General features: G+C 33.4%; 1 pseudogene; it reads left to right on the top strand.

The window, feature by feature from the left end:
- Positions 1 to 2,038: 2,038 nt before the first annotated feature.
- LOC133681537 (NEDD8-activating enzyme E1 regulatory subunit AXR1-like) lies at positions 2,039 to 8,849 on the top strand (annotated as a pseudogene).
- The last annotated feature ends 1,450 nt before the right edge of the window (positions 8,850 to 10,299 follow it).

The following is a 10,299-nucleotide window of genomic DNA, read 5'->3' as shown; positions in this document are numbered from 1 at the left end:
ATGGTCTTTGCATCATCATCAATTTAAGAGAAGGGGGAAATTACCCTAGAAACTTCTCTCTTTAATTTCTCTCTCTTTCCACCTTAAAACCATACAAAACCACCACTATTCTTCTCCTAACAAACATGTGAAAAGAGAAAAAACCACTACGACTTTCCAGTGTCAGATCTCCATTACTAGTGGGAGATGGCTTGCACCGCCATTACAAGATGAATGAGGACACCTTGGCACACCCTGAGAGCTCATCCATGAGATAGACATACACTAGTGGCTCTTGGAACAACTCGCCAAAGCTAATAACTTCTCTGGACATGTTTTAGCAACACACTTCACTAATTTTTTTTTTTAGAATCGTTTTGGCATCGTTACATCTCCTTTTAATTATCTTTGACCACCTTACAAGGTCCATTTCAAACCTCAAATCTCTCTTGAATAATTATCTTGCATTATTGTTGATATTTGATGTGTTTTATGATGAAGTTTTGATCGGGTAATGTTCATTGAGTGGATATTTGTGTTGGATTGATTTTAATCTTTAAGATATATATTGCCTTTAGAGTGGGATAATGAAATTCAAGATTTTCCTTAGGGGTGGTATAACATATTTTGATATTTGAATTGCTTTTAGGACGGGATAATATACTACAATAATTTATTCGCCTTCGATGCAAGACATTAAGATCCTAATGATTGATTGTCCATGGGAAGGTTATTGAGAATGTTGTGAAGATCAACAATAAACATCAACATCGTTAGAGTAAGGATATAGTTATATAAATCACATATGATAATTTCTGAAATGATAATTGTTTTTTCATGTTCAAAATAAATTAAGGGTAACAAGTAGAAATAAAGATTGTATGTTGTGAATAGTAAGGAGAAATAAATTTGATTATAGATATAACGATTAGAAGTAAAGGAGAATAAAAAGTCTTAAAGATATTGTAATAGTACATGCATACTTATATTTTGTAATTTAATTGTATTTTACAAGTATTTTACATGAACATTTTTAGCAGCCTTTGGATCATTATAAATTCAGTTTTTTATATAGGTAGTCCAGGAAATGGAGAGTTTTGGCATGTAAACTTTTGAAATGTTATAATTAATTAATGTAATCCTTTAAGTAAATTGATCCTTAAAATACTCTTTTGATTTTCCTTTATTATTGGTTATATAATGCTAATATATTATATGAATTGTGTGGAATACGTATTATAAAAAGATTGTGATTTAAGAATGTAAATGTATTTTGATGGGAGGTGAGTCTAGAACCACTTTGAATAGTTTGAAAGGAATATATATATATATATATATATATATATATATATGTTTTTTGTCTATAGGATTTAATACAAAAAAAACTATGGGTGGTATCCTGTGTAAAGAAAATGCTACTGAAATTTTATTAATAAAATAATTAATTTTTGTATTTGTATAGTCTTTTCTATTATGATAAGTTCATCTAATGAACTAACAAGGTTATTTTTACATGTCATTGCTACTATTATAAATCAATGCTTTGTCTAAAACAAGAATATAAATTAAAGGTTGTTATAGGTTAGGCTTACCCTTTAATCTACAAACATGAGACCTATCATTACCTTTTAGATATGTCATTGTTAAACTAGACACAACAAACTATTAAAAATAAAAGATAAGAAGTGACGTAGTTTAGCTCGTGTAGAATGTTTTAGGGTAATTATATTTTTATTTTAGTACAATTAATCCCTTTACCTTATATCTCTAAAAATGAGTTAGAGTTTTTAGTGACTATAATACTAAATAATAATTTATCTTTCTATTTTTACCATATTTTTCTAAACAATAAAACAAGTTTTTTTTATTTTTATCGGCTTGCTACATTGTCAGGAGCAAGACAAAGAGATGTCATCCTGTATTTTAAATTCAAGCCACTTTCGAAGGTCAAAAAGTTGGAGTTTGAGTTTATGGACCAAACAAACCCATTTTTTAAACTTATTTCCACCTTAAAATACTAAAAAAAAGAGTCATAGTAAGTTAAGTAAACCTATTTTTAATCTTAGAACACCATTCAATTGATAAAAAAAAAACCTAGATTAAACAAATTCAAAAACATTTCTCTTGAAAGCCAAGTTAAAAGCCAATTCGTCCATCCTCTAAGCTTACAATAACTTGCTGTAAGTCCACGTTGTGATTATTTCAGAACGCAATTCTCAGCCTTCCCCCTCCCCTCTCTCACAAACTACGAAGCGAACTTGACAGTGGACAGTAGTGTAGTTAGCAAAAGCAAAAACAAACCCTAAACAATGGCAGAGCCCAAAACCAAATACGATCGCCAACTCAGGTACTACTTTTTACTGATCATCGCTTCAAATTTTCCCTAATGTGTTATAATTTATTATATCTGTTTGGGATGTGGAGATGAATAAATACGAGAAATTTATAATTTATAATCGTAAGCTAAAGGTGCAATAAATTTGAAGTTGTAAATGTGGAAGTTATATTTATGTGGTGCTTTTTTTTTTTAAAAAAAAAAATTTGTTTAGGATATGGGGTGAGCAAGGACAGGCTGCCTTGGAAAAATCTACCATTTGTTTGCTTAATTGCGGTCCTACCGGTTCCGAGACGTTGAAAAATCTTGTACTTGGTGGAGTTGGATCCATTACTGTGATTGATGGGTCTAAAGTTGAACTGGGTGACCTTGGAAATAATTTCATGGGTGGGTTTGTCTGTTTGTTTTTTTTTTTCGTTCTTAACTTGCTATGTTTTTTATTTATTTGTTTGTGTTATCTATGATTTTTTCTGGTAGTGGATGAATCATGTGTTGGGCAATCTAAGGCGAAATGTGTGTGCACGTTTCTTCAAGAGTTAAATGATGCTGTTAAAGCCAAGTTTATAGAAGAGTATCCCGTGGCATTAATTGGCTCAAATCCCTCCTTCTTTTCGCAGTTTACACTGGTTGTAGCCACTCAGGTAGTGTTGATAGTAGGGTGCTTGATGGAATGCCGTGCTCTAGGATATTGTTTCTGCCATGTTTGCTTTTGCTTGTCTTGTTGATCATACTTGCTCAATGCATTGGTTTGGATCACAGATATGTTGTAGATGTTTGTATGCGGTTTTGTTAAGGGCATATTGGTACCCAAATCATGGGATTTTTGCCCCATTTTCATATTTTTTTTAATTGTTGTACAGTCTTTCCTCATTGTCTAAGCATCATAAAATAATTCCATCTATTTCATGATTGGATATTCTGATTTGCTGTTTCTCAAAACATGGTTTTCTATTATCTTCATTCTCTCTGTTCAATATCTTTGATGGATGATTCCTGATACACATGCAGTTGGCGGAAGACTCGATGATAAAGCTCGATAAAATCTGCAGGGAGGCAAATGTTCTGTTGATTTTTGCACGCTCCTATGGTCTTACCGGGTTTGTCAGAATTAGTGTGAAGGTAATTTTTTGTTACTTCATCATGATTGGAATTGCTGTGACTATCTTGGCCTTCCAGAAACTGTAATTAAACTTGAAACACTGAATGGATAACCTACTAGGTTCCTTTGTGGCTACATCATTGTTTAATTTTCTCAGATTCAATGTTCTGGACTTCTTTCATTTCTTTCATAATTCGATGTCATAAAAGTCTGGGACCTCTCACTAGAAAGTTATGTAGGGGAGTGAAATGTAGCTCGCGAGCCAAATTTTGAAGAATATAAAAACTGAAACGAGCATTATTGGAAGCAATTTTTATCGTGCCAATATCAAGTCTGGAAATTGTTTTCTACACGTCTAAGGGTTCCTAAATTGAATTTTTTCTTGTTGGAGACAGGAACATGCAGTGATTGAGTCAAAGCCTGATCATTTCTTGGATGACCTTCGGTTAAATAACCCATGGCCTGAGCTCAAAAGGTACATGGCTTTGTCGTTGCATCTATTTTTAGTTGACATTTTGCAATGCATATGCATGTCTAATATCAGTAGACTATTGCTTACTGTTATTAGTAAATCGAAGAAATTTACTACTCTCTCCATCCCATTTTATTCGTCTACCATTGGATTTCTAACTATTTATTGAAACATCATCTATTACTTTGTCTGCTGTGCATATTCTCAAAAATATCTCTGCCTCGGAAAATGTAGAATACCATATATTTTGAAATGGAGTTATAATTAATCAAATAATTGAGGATAAGATAGAAAAAAACATTTTTTTTCATGTACTTCATCTAGAAACTGGACAAATATTATGGAACATCTCAAAGGAAACATGGAAAAGTGAAGTGGGAAGGAGGAAGCATCACTCTTCTCAGCCTCATTTTATGTTGCACTCAGAGGACATGCTTCCTTTTGTAACGCATTTTCCTTATCTTCTTGGTTGGATTGGAGCTTAAAGCATACATGCTGTATTCTACTTTGAAGTTTCTTATATGGTATTTGCACACGGTAGGTTTGCAGAAACCATTGATTTAAATGTGACAGATCCTGTTGCCCATAAGCACACACCTTATGTTGTCATTCTAGTCAAGATTGCTGAGGAGTGGACCAAAGCTCACGGTGGTGCCCTCCCATCAACCAGGGATGAGAAGAAAGAACTCAAGGTTTATAATTAGTTCACAGTTTACCTGTTAGGTTCTTGACCTATTTCTTTATGTTAATGCCATTTGCTTTGGGATTTTGAATCTCTTAGGAGCTTCTAAAAGTAGGAATGGCTGCAATGGATGAAGACAACTATAAAGAAGCTATTGAGGCCTCCTTTAAAGTATTTGCACCTCGAGGAATTAGTGAGTATAAAGTATTCAGAAGAACAGGTTTAATTTTTTTGGAGGATGATATTCCAGAAGAAACTTGTTGGTTGAGATTGATAGCGTTATAGTGTTTTTGTTATGCTCACGCATGCATTCTTCATATTATGTAATTAGAAATGTCCAATAGAAGATTTTTATGTTTAGCTATAAAGGAAAAAAACAGAGGTTGCATGGACACTTGTTTTCCATGCAGTAACAGCAATGGGTTAGATATTGCTGTTAAACTCCTGTCCTGCCCTGTAGGAATGGATTTGGTTTGCTTTATATACATGAGTTCACAAGAAACAATCCGTGGCACACCTTGCCCCCTTATCCACATAATTGATTCTGTCTTCTTACTCATTTTTTGACCCTGGCTAATTTTATATTCATCTAACACAGTAAATATAGTATTGGCTTTTAAAATCCAATTGCTTACGGATTTTTTTAATATTGAAATCAATATGATGTTAGTGGTGGACATTAAGAATGTAACTGTAAAAAAATGTAAGGGAAAAAAAAACAAAAAATATGAACAATTTTGTCTAGTTCCATGTGAATGGTGGCTTTGATCTCTCTAATGTTGCTTCCTTTTGTTTTTGGTATCATAGATTCTGGTCTGTTGCAGATAATCCATGATAGCTGCAGTGAAGTCGAGTCTAATTCATCTGACTTTTGGGTGATGGTTGCTGCCTTGAAGGTTAGGCATTACAATCTGACTTGGATCTTTGGTTCTGTAGCTTGCTCTTGTTTTCCAATGACAGTGCTTGAAGTTAAATTCACCTGCATTAAAGTCTGTAGAAATGATCCTTTTAGGATTATTTCTTGACTGGATTGACAAGCTTGCTGTAAGACTCTAGGCAAAAGGAAACTGGCCAGCTGAGTATCATGGTGGATAATGTTACTGGTGGAAACACTTGGATCACTGATCATTTTTTCTAATCTGTTAGTTTGGACAAAATTCTGGAGTAGTATCTGAATGTCCTGAAGTTATGCCCCCTATTTAGAGGTGTTTTTCAATCATTTGATTGGGCACTATGCATGGATGTGAGCTCATGAATTTTTGCTGTTTGGAAAGAAAGTAATAGGACTATTAGAGGTTTGGGTTTCATGGTAGATGCTTTTGATGGGCTTGCCATATAATCTTTCTTTTTAGGCTTTGTGCACAAGTTCTGAAGGGGTGGACAATTTCTTTCAAGCTGCAATGTGCATCTTACATTCATCTCTTTGTCTCTCCTCTCTAGGTTGTTTCAGTGTCCATTAGAGTCTGCAAGACACAATCTCATTCTTACAACTATACTTAACATGTATGGATAGGATCTAGTTTGATGAAAACATTTATTTCTATTTCTTATGATCAAACTCCATTCTTGAGACTTTGATTTCTTGAATTTATCCTTAACATTCTTAGGAGTTCATTGCGAATGAAGGTGGTAAGGAGGCACCTCTTGAGGGTTCAATACCAGATATGACTTCTTCAACTGAGTTAGTGACTAAACCTTTTTGGGGTCAATCTTTCTTTTGTAGTAGTTTAAATTAAAACAACAAAAAGAAGATATAAGAGGAATATCAATTCCTTTGCAGGCTTTATGTAAATTTGCAGAAGATCTACCAAGCAAAAGCCGAGGCCGACTTTCTTGCTATTCAGCAAAGAGTTAAGAGCACTCTGAAGAGAATGGGTAGAGATCCAGATAGCATCTCAAAGGAAATGATTAAAAGCTTCTGCAAAAATGCAAGAAAACTAAAGGTAAGTTCATATTTTATGTTTTTGTCTGTCATTGATTACGTTCCTGTTGATACGACACTTTATTTTTCAGATATTTCTTTGTCAAAGTGCCTAGGCTAAAGTGCCTTTATCCTTATTATGATTCATGATTATTGAGCTAACTAAAAGCTTAATATTTGTGTTTCTCATCAGAATTAATCTTGTTTACCATTAATTACCATTTACATTCAAGTAGTTTCTGGGACTTGTTGAATTGATAGCACACGGACTCTCTCCGAGGAATTATTGTTGAGTTATATAACTTTTGGAACATTACCCAGTTAGATAATTTGGATGAGAGCTCTGGAAAAACATATCTCCGTGTTTCAAAAATGTTCTCAGCTAGACATGCAACTACATCATCATAATGTGCATAATGGAGGCTTGCAATTTTTCCTCTTTGAGATGGATTATATTGTTCTTAGATAAGGATTGTTAGTGAGCGTTTTCGAACTCTTCGTTATAGATTTGCAGGTATCGACCTATTGAAGATGAGTTCAACAATCCTGCAGTAACATAGTTACAGAAGTATTTAACTGATGAGGAATACAGTTGAGGATCTCCTTATTACCGCTCAGATATCATTGTCCTGCAACAATCTTGCCCCCTTTCTACAAGAAGGTTTTTGAGACATGATATTCTCTTATCAGTTTCTACCTTGTACATCTATATAATATGTAGGGAAGCACACAAATGAGATTTCAAATATATAGACAATGTCCCTATAACTTTATCAAAAATATCTTTTGCATAGTTCAAGACAAATTTTCTGTTGTTTGCCCTTTCTAAGATACACTGTCCGATACAGTGTTAATTTTTATAGGAAAATGCATCGATGCATCAAAATTCATGTTTCTCTGCAAAAGAACAGGAACTGAGCAAAATCTACATGCATTATTCATCCCAAATTCAATAATGGATGGAATCCCATATTTTGGGAAACCTGATTTAACAACTATCTTGGAGAATTTCAATATGCATCGCAACTGCTCTCTCTCTCTAATATATATAAAAAAAAAACTTTTTTTTGTCTGGGATTTACATTATAAGACAAACGAACTGATATTAGCCAGGCTGAGAGGAATTTGTTTTGCTCATAACCATTGATTTTCTTTTTAACTTGAGTTGCAGTGTTGCCATGGGGTTTTATATCCTGCTTCGATCTGTTGACCGCTTTGCTGCTAATTATAACAGTTTTCCTGGGCAATTTGAAGGGTAAATGCCTGAGAAACCTACCAGCTACTCTTTTTGCAATAAGCTATTGCATTCTACTACCAAACTGAATTCTACTCTATCATTGATGTCTTGTAGGGAAATGGATGAGGATATATCTCGACTGAAAACTACAGTTGTTGGTCTCCTTAGTGACCTCGGTTGCAATGGTGCAACTGTAACCGAGGACCTTATCAATGAAATGTGCTGGTTTGGTGCTTCTGAACTTCATGCGGTTGCTGCCTTTATTGGGGGAATTGCATCGCAAGAAGTGATCAAGGTCTATATATATATATATATATCTATCCCTAGTACGCTGCATGACATTTAAGTTTTTCTTGACAAAAAAGTAGGCTGCCTTATTTTTTTAAACTAGGCCATTTGAAGTTAATCTTAATGCTATCACCTACATGAGATCACAAATTTCCTGTTCTTTACAGCTCATAACAAAACAATTTGTTCCCATGGTGGGGACTTTCATATTCAACGGCATCGATCAAAGGTCTCAATTATTGGCACTGTAGAATGCTTTGCTGGAACAGGTAAGCTCTTGCCTTCCATTTAGCGCAACTACCTGACAATCAAAATTTCTGTTAAGACTTGTACTCACCCTTTTGTTTCTAATGGCAGATCACCACTTCATAGGATGGAGCAGTTGACCTTTTGCAGGTAAAGAGCTTTATTACGTCATTTAAAGGAGGCATTCTTTACGGTGTCGAGAGTTACAGGGGAAGGCAGAGAATTCTGCTGATGTTCAAGTTTTGTAAATGTAGAACTTGGCTTGGAAACAAATTGAAATTGGTACAAAGAAAATGAAAAGGTCACAGGAAAAATTCAAATTCTCGCCTTTCTTTAGCCAAAGACAACTACAATGGTAACGGGATTGATGAGTGGACTCCATTTAAAACCGGGGAATTCATTCTCTGTGCCTTACCCTTTTACATTTTTTTTGCTTTCTTCTGTAAGAGATTCCTGGATGCACGCTTCCACTGATCAGGCATGTTTTCTCCAGCACTGCTTAAATAGCAAAGTTGTACCAAAATCCACTTTCTTAAGACTTGCTGTAGTTATTGGGAAGCTTTAATCTGAAATATTCTTGTGACTTCTTATTTCTTTCTTTCTTTTTGAAGAAGACAGAATAACTTTTATTTGTCAGAATGAAGTATAGTTCTCTCTAAATGCAGGAAACTAACTAAAACAGAAAAATCTAAAACTAATAATAATTTTACAGATTGCTGGATTTTTCATATCTTCGACTATCTTCGATTTCGATTTCTCAACCACATTAGTGGGTTTTCCTCACCTGTGAACATCCAGGATCAATTTAGCAGTGGTCTAGCAGAAAATCTAGCATGCATTTTCCTTAGATAATTGATCAAAAAGAAATAAAAAGAGTCCTTATTTTGTAACTTGGAAAGAAGAGGAATGTCTATTAAAGCAATCGCCCCGTCCTATTTTGCCACTTCTAACATAAGAACTTGATGGCTGGCATTTGTTGTTACGAGGGATTAATTATTTGTACGGTTCAATCCTTTCATTTTGCATTAAAATCTGCGTTGATAGAAATTAAGGTCGTGTTTCGTAACGTGATGTGAACGATTTTTGTTTAAAATTTTAAATTATTTTTTGTTTAAAATTATTTTTTTAAAATTATTTTCAGATTAATGTTAAAAATAATTTTTTAAAAATAAAAAAATTTATTTTAAAATATTTCTAAATAAAAAACATTATAAACCATAAATACTAGTTATATATGGATCCCAATTAAAGACAAACCACTGCCTTGTAGTTTGAGCTCGGCTATTAAACAACCTGCAATATACAGTAGAAAGCATGCATCAGTTTGACCATATGCTACTAGCATTTCCGCTGATAGTAGGCGTTGCCTCCAATCTTTACGATACCTTTCACTGGCCTGCACTTTGTTCGGTGTTGGATTAATTTTTTTTAACATAAAAAAAAAAAAAACAACAATGTGAAGGTGTTGCTAATATATTTTTTTAAAAAAAGAAAATCATAACTCGGTTATAGATATTACTAAATTTAATAAGATGATTTTATTTAATTAAATAATTAAAACAAGTGATGTTGATAAATGTACCAAGAGTATGGTGACCTGTAAAAAAAAAAATTACCGAAAGAGAAAAAATTACTAGTCGACCAAGATTAAAGTATAAAATTAAAAAAATATATTCAAAAATAATATAAAAGTCACATGAATCAACTCAAGTTAGTAAGATAAACTTACAACATGTGTCTTGAGACTAGGATAATTTTATAAAAAACAAATTGAAAAAGATAGTATGCTCAATTCCCAAAAATCCAAGCGTAGAAGGATGCAAACAAAAAACAATTAGTAAAAAAAAGGAACTCCAAAAATATTAAACATCGGCAAACCAAGGTAAGATCGCTAGACTTTGCGAGCTTGATCATGTAAACGAGATAACCTAATAAAAAAAACAACAAAAATCATGAAGGCTAATTTTTAAATGAACCAATTGTTGAAAGATGAAATATAAAAAATTATTCAATCTCGAAGAAATGACCCAAAAAAAATTC

The sequence above is a fragment of the Populus nigra genome, chromosome 2, assembly GCF_951802175.1.
Source record: "Populus nigra chromosome 2, ddPopNigr1.1, whole genome shotgun sequence".
Taxonomy (NCBI): Eukaryota; Viridiplantae; Streptophyta; class Magnoliopsida; order Malpighiales; family Salicaceae; genus Populus; species Populus nigra.
Note: the sequence above shows the minus strand (reverse complement) of the source record. Positions and strands in the feature narration are given on the sequence as shown.